The sequence below is a fragment of the Hemicordylus capensis genome, chromosome 2 (assembly GCF_027244095.1).
Source record: "Hemicordylus capensis ecotype Gifberg chromosome 2, rHemCap1.1.pri, whole genome shotgun sequence".
In the NCBI taxonomy this organism is placed as follows: Eukaryota; Metazoa; Chordata; class Lepidosauria; order Squamata; family Cordylidae; genus Hemicordylus; species Hemicordylus capensis.
This window is the reverse complement of record NC_069658.1, coordinates 28819589-28826201: the sequence shown is the minus strand read 5'-3', so window position 1 is coordinate 28826201 and position 6613 is coordinate 28819589.

Genomic DNA, 6613 nt, shown 5'->3' with positions numbered 1-6613 from the left:
TGAAAAGCAGTATATAAATTATGTATAGTTATTTATTTATTTATTTAATGGGAGAAATAGGAAAGTAAGAGGATTACTGTTTCCTTCCTTCCTTCCTTCTTCCTTCCTTTCATGGGAGAAATAGGAAAGTAAGATGATTACTATTTCCTAACTTTATCTATCTATCGATCGATCTAATGGGAGAAATAGGAAAGTAAGATGACTACTGTTTCCTTTCAATCTTCTTAGCGTTATTTAGTTATTTATTTAACACATTTCTGTACACCGTCTCTAGAGATTCCTATATTAGGCGGTATATACATTCAATCAATCAATCAATTTTTATGCTGCCCCATAATATACGAAAGTCCCTGGGCGGTTCACAATATAGAAACACATCCATTAAAATATTAACACAATTTTTAAAAATGATATTGTTTGTATAGTAATGGGGCCAACTACTTGAGTAGTCGAAAGCATTTACTGAGCGATTTACTGAACAACAGTATATATAGTTTATATGGATGGATGGAGTATATATAGTTTATGTAACAACAACAGTTACAAAGCGGAGAAAAAGGCCCCAAGGATAGTGCTAGGCGCCACGCCTCCTCTCACATTAAATTAGCCACGGGTTTTTTTCTCTAGGTAGAAAAAGTTTGGCAAGTGCTCATCATGGAGTGGGAACGGGGGGGGGGGGGCGCCCTGCCCCGGCTGTGCGAGAGTGGTGTGTGTGTGGGGGGGGGGGGGGAGATGAAAGCTTAGGGGAGAATAAGCAGCCCGTCCGAGATCGAGAGCTGTGTCAATCTGGGGCAGCAAAAGCAACACAAATCAAATGCGGGCGGGCGGGTTTGTGTCTCTACGGTCCAGCGCGCCGCGCTACGGAGGTGCTGAGACTCACCCCACATGCCTGACTGCTTAGCAGCGTTTGATCCATTGAGGCAGGGCGGCTTCAGTGGGAGCGGGCAAGCCCCCCTTCCGAAAAGTAGTCCCCCCTCCCCTCCCCCCGCATTTCTGTCTCAGAACTCTAAGGTGCCGGACACAGACAGCTCGCCCACCACCCAGGACCGCACTTTGCCCCTTCTGTGCCTTCCCTCATTTTTTCTCCTTGGTGCCGCCACTGATTTGGAGTTCTCAAGTTTGGGTCCCCAGACGATGGACTACAACTCCCATCACCCCCGGAGCATGATGGGAGTTGTAGTCCAGCAACACCTGGGGACCCAAGTTTGAGAACCCCTCATGCTGGGCGGCCGCGGCAGGCTAACCATTGGGCGGCTAATGCTAAACCAGCAGGACAGCAAGCGACCCGATCCTCGGCCTGTTGGCACATTTCGGCCGAAGCAAGAGGCCGCCTTTTTCTTGTCCCGCCGCGCAACTTCGGGACGCGACGAAGGGGCTTGGGGAAAGCCAGAGAACAGGGTCCCGCCGCGGGGAGCTTTCGTGCTGTGTTTCCACACGCATGGAGCGGCGTCGGGAGATACCTGCGCGGGAGTAGTCAGCCGAGCCTGAAGTGGAGGAGCAGTCCTAGTAATGCCGGGCTGGCTGTCAGCAAGAGAAAGGCGGCGACCGGATCCTCTGCGTGTTTACTCGGGAGTAAGTCCCCATCTAGACAGGTGGCAACACAAGATCCAGCCTCGCTATTGTTTCCGGGCCGGTTAATCTGCATCAGGCTGCCGTGAGGACGAGATGTTTTTACCTCTCAACCTGCTTGATGAAAAGTCCCTAGAGTGGAAAGAAGCGGAGCTTCTCTCCTGGTGACAATGTGGGGAGGCTAGGCTTGTTTTTGTGGGTTGCTTTGTTGTAGGGGAGCGTTTCAGACATGCCAGTCTCCACCACCTGGGGGCTAAAGAAGGGATGCAGCCCAGGAAAAGCGTTATCGCTGGATTTTGCTACAGCACCCCCTCCTCCCCAGCTGTTGTGGGACTACAACTTCCATCATTCCCAGCCACAAAGGCCATCGGGTCTAGGGATGATGTGGGTTCTAGTCCAACAACAGCTGGAGCCCCAAGCTTGGGAACCCCTATATCAGACGATCAGTGTTCTCTCTAATTTTTTTTTCATCTTTGTGCAGAATAAATTTTGTTCTGGGTGGCAGCATCAAGGCAGCGTGTGCACACATGCATTCAGAGTGGGGCCTTCCTGATTCAACCTGAGCAGGATCTAAAATTAACTGTAAAGCTAAAGTGTGCCGTCAAGTCGATTTCGACTCCTGGCGCCCACAGAGCCCTGTGGTTGTCTTTGGTAGAATACAGGAGGGGTTTACCATTGCCTCCGCCCACGCAGTATGAGATGATGCCTTTCAGCATCTTCCTATATCGCTGCTGCCCAGCAGGGATTCGAACTGGCAACCTTCTGCTTGTTAGTCAAGCATTTCCCCACTGCGCCACTTAAGGTGTAAAATTAACTGAGCAGACATTTTAAAAACATGTGAGCGCGTGCACACATGCAGGCCTTAGGGGGGACATTGCAGATGATGCAGTGCAGTCCTGTGGGAGTGTGGATGCCAATTTACTGCCCAGCCACTCATTTTCACAGCTCTAGGTCATCACACAGAATGGCTCCCAGGGGACTTGTGGGGAGGGGATGGTAGCTGCCATCTCATGGTCAGAGGAGCACCCCCACTGGCAGAAAGTCTCCCATATTTTCATCTTCCAGTATCTCCCCTCTGAAAACCACCAAAATGCCTCCTGACCAATAATGTGAAGGCACCTTCAAAAGTTTGAGCTTTTGGAGAGTGATTGGAATCAACCACTCCCAAAGGCTCAGCTGGAAAAAATATGTGGCTATTGCCATGCCTGCCACCCTGTTCCCCTTCATCCAAGGTTATGTGCTTACCTGAGCCTCGCCTTTCCTAGCTTATGTTCCAGAGTTTGGGACTGCCATTCCCCTGATCCCAGGTGGGAAACTATTGGGGTCTTTGTTCTACCGGGGATACTGGGAATGGGTAGTCCCCATCCCTATCACCACTGCAAAGGGATGCTGCTGAGATGCTGGAGGCACTGGTCTTCTTTCCCCCAGTACCAAAGGCAACCACTTCACTTGCAGAGGGTGGGAATGGGGAGACATAGCAGAAGTGAGACACATACAACAGGCCTGCTAATTTACGCAAAGTGGGCTGTGTTTGTCTCAGTTCTGCTGGCAACGATTCAAGCAAGGGAGTATGATGTTATGAGCTCCCCTGGTCAAATGCTTGTGTGGCACCTCTGCAGTGGAGGTAACATGCTGCTTGTTATTCTAAAGCTTCCTTTAATGACATATTAGAGAATGAGCAGTTCATAAATAAGCCTTGGGATTGTGATCGTTCTGTTGTACTCTTGTCACCTGGTTAGCTTTTCATGTGCATATTGTGGTGTATAGTCAAGGGCAGGTAATTTAATGCCAAGAACAAGGTTTATCCTCTTAGTAATATAAGAAGTGTTAGAGATCTAAAGCACATCTACTTAAAACTGAGTTCCACTGAAATCAATAGCCATTGAGTCAAAGTTGCCCCACAGCTGTAGAATGTACTTCCTGCTGAGATGAGAGCTGCACCATCCCTGTTGGCTTTTAAAGGTAAAGGCAAAGTGTGCCGTCCAGTCGGTGTGTTGGTGTTGACTCCTGGTGACCACAGAGCCCTGTGGTTGTCTTTGGTAGAATACAGGAGGGGCAGGGGTGTAACTATAATAGGGCAAGGGGAGACAGTTGTCTGGGGGCCCACTGCCTTGGGGGCCCCCCAGAGGCAAGTCACATGACTGACTCCCCCAGCCGTTCACCCACCCGGGGCTTCCTTCAGTTGTATTCATCCTCTGAAATTGATGTGAGTGTTAAGACCTGGAGCTACCAGAACAGCATGTCTTTCTCTGGTACCATTAAAAGACTTGCATTGTCCACAATTGACAAAACCTTTAAAAAAAATAAGTGATGATGATGTTCTATTTTGGCACATAGGTTATATATATATATTTATTATGTTTTTTGTTACCACTATTCAGCCTCATTTAAGATTTCTTTACTTCAGTGAGGGGGCGGGCATTTTAAAATCTTGTCTCGGAGCCCACTCCAACCTTGCTACGCCCCTGAGCAGAGGTTTACCATTGCCATCTCCTGGCACCCAGAGAGCCCTGTGGTTGTCTTTGGTAGAATACAGGAGGGGTTTACCATTGCCTCCTCCTGCACAGTATGAGATGATGCCTTTCAGCATCTTCCTATATCTCTCCTGCCCGATACTAGCGGGGATTCGAACCGGCAACCTCTGGCTTGTTGGTCAAGTCATTTCCCGCTGCGCCATTAGGTGACTTTTAGGAAACAAATAAAGACACATCTCTTCAGCCAAACATTTTAGCTATTTAGCAGTTTTTATAGATGTTTAGTTTAATTTGAAGTTTTTATATGTTTTAAAATTTCTTGGTTTGTTTTATTGTTGTCAGTGGCCTAGAGACCTCGGCAGTGGGCAGTATACAAATATGCCAAATGAATGAAAATGGAGAGCAAAGTTGAGGGAATGTTTTGGTTTAGCCCATAAAGGTAATGTGTGCCATCGAGTTGATTTCAACTCCTGGTGCCCACAGAACACTGTGGTTTTCTTGCACTGTATATATTATATTGCAATCCTTACAACAGCCCTGCAAGGTAGGCCAATATTATTATCCCCTTGTTTTAGATGGGGGCAAAGGCAGGTGTGAGAGAGCGGCTGGTTTGCCTAAAGCCACCAAGTGAGTCCAGGGAAGAGGCAAGATTTACTAAGGACTTTCAAACAGCTGGCTCAGTCTCCTAGGATGCAATCCTATGTAGTTTTGCTTGGAAGGGAGGAGAGCTGATCTTGTGGTAGCAAGCATGACTTGTCCCCTTAGCTAAGCAGGGTCCACCTTGGCTGCATATGAATGGAAGACTTGATGTGTGAGCAATGTAAGATATTCCCCTCAGGGGATGGAGCTGCTCTGGGAAGAGCAGAAAGTTTCAAGTTCCCTCCCTGGCTTCTCCAAGGTAGGACAACAAGATTTTTTATTGAACCAATAAACTACCAAAGCATACAGTACGTTACCAAAGCACAATTATGTACAAAGTGTTTGTTTGTCCATCATATATACAAAGATTTACACACAAGGATTTGGTAACCAACAGGATTATAAAGTAGATGCAGGCAGTACTGTTACTCGGGGGGGGGGGGGGTTTAAAGGCACATCAGGTAATCGGTGGAGGGGGTTACGTCCATCGTCCATTTCCACAATTTGTCTCATTGCTGTTTAGAAGAGATACACTTGTCTTTCTGCACATAACCATGCAGGCTTTTCCAGAAGAAATTTACTGTCTTATCCACGTGAACCTCTTGGTCACATCTTTCCTCCCTGTTCCTACGCAGGAGCAAGATAGGGCTGAGAGAGATTCCTGCCTGCAACCTTGGAGAAGCCGCTGCCGGTCTGTGTAGACAATACTGAGCTAGATGGACCAAGGGTCTGACTCGGTGTATGACAGCTTCCTATGTTCCTATGTAAGTAAGCCCAGTTGAACTCCATGGGATTTACTTCCATGTAAGCATGCACAGGATCAGGCTGATGGTTAACTATCCGGTCCCAGCTCCTTTTAAAGCCATGGCAGTGTGCTTTGGTAATGTTAAATGAATGTCAGGGATGGAATGGTTGGGAAACATCCCATCCACCTCCTTGAGGGTAATTTGTGAAGGTGTGTGCAGGTAGCAATGCCATTCCTTGCAATTAGCTGAGGAGGAGGTGGAGGAGGATGCTACATCTGAGTGCCATAAAAGGAAAAGACAGGCAAGTGAGGACCAATGTTGCTCGTTGTTTATTAGAACCAAAAAAGGAATTTCAGTTTTTGTGGTAAGGCTGGCATCAGCAGTTGGCCCACTTGGTCACTGGCCCAGGGACTTCAGAGGGCCCATGGCTGCCCCCAGAGACACTAGGGCAGGGGCTCTGAAATGGGTTATCTCCTCTAACCCCCATCATTCCCAGCCACAATGGCCAGAGGCATCCATTCACTCCTGTTAAGTCAATCCATTTAAGGCAGGACTTCTCAAACTTGGGTCCCTGGATATTCTTGGACTACACTTCCCATCATCCCCAGCCACAATGTCCTCTCCCCCTTCCACAGTGTAGCCTTTGGCCATTGTAGCCAGGGATGATGGGAGCTGTAGTTTAGCCATATCTGGGGAGGACCTGAGTTTGAGAAGCCCTACCTTAATGAAAAAAAGATGGTGGCTGCCAAAGAACATTCTCTGAGCTGCCACCACCTCTAAGGTAATCTCCCACAAGGATTGGGGAATGCTTACCAGGGTGGTAGCTCCCTTAGAGTGCTCTTCAGCAGCCACTGTTTTCCTTTGCCTGAAATGCAATGCCCACACCCTTGCGTCTAGCAATGCAGAGATGAGGACACGGTATTACTTCTCTGTTGCTGCCCCCAAACTCTGGAATGCTCTCCCAGTGGCTATTCACTCCTTGGTCTCCATCACAGTTTTTAGAAAGCATGTGAAATCCTGGCTTTTTACCCAGGCTTTTATATGATTGTCTCTACTGCTGCTTCTTTGTATTCTGTATGGTTATCTTATGCTTGTATTTTAAATATTTTGAATCAGATCTATGTTTTTTTTTTTTTAGCTTAATATTATAATTGTGTAATGTTTATAGTCTTGTCTTAATTTTTG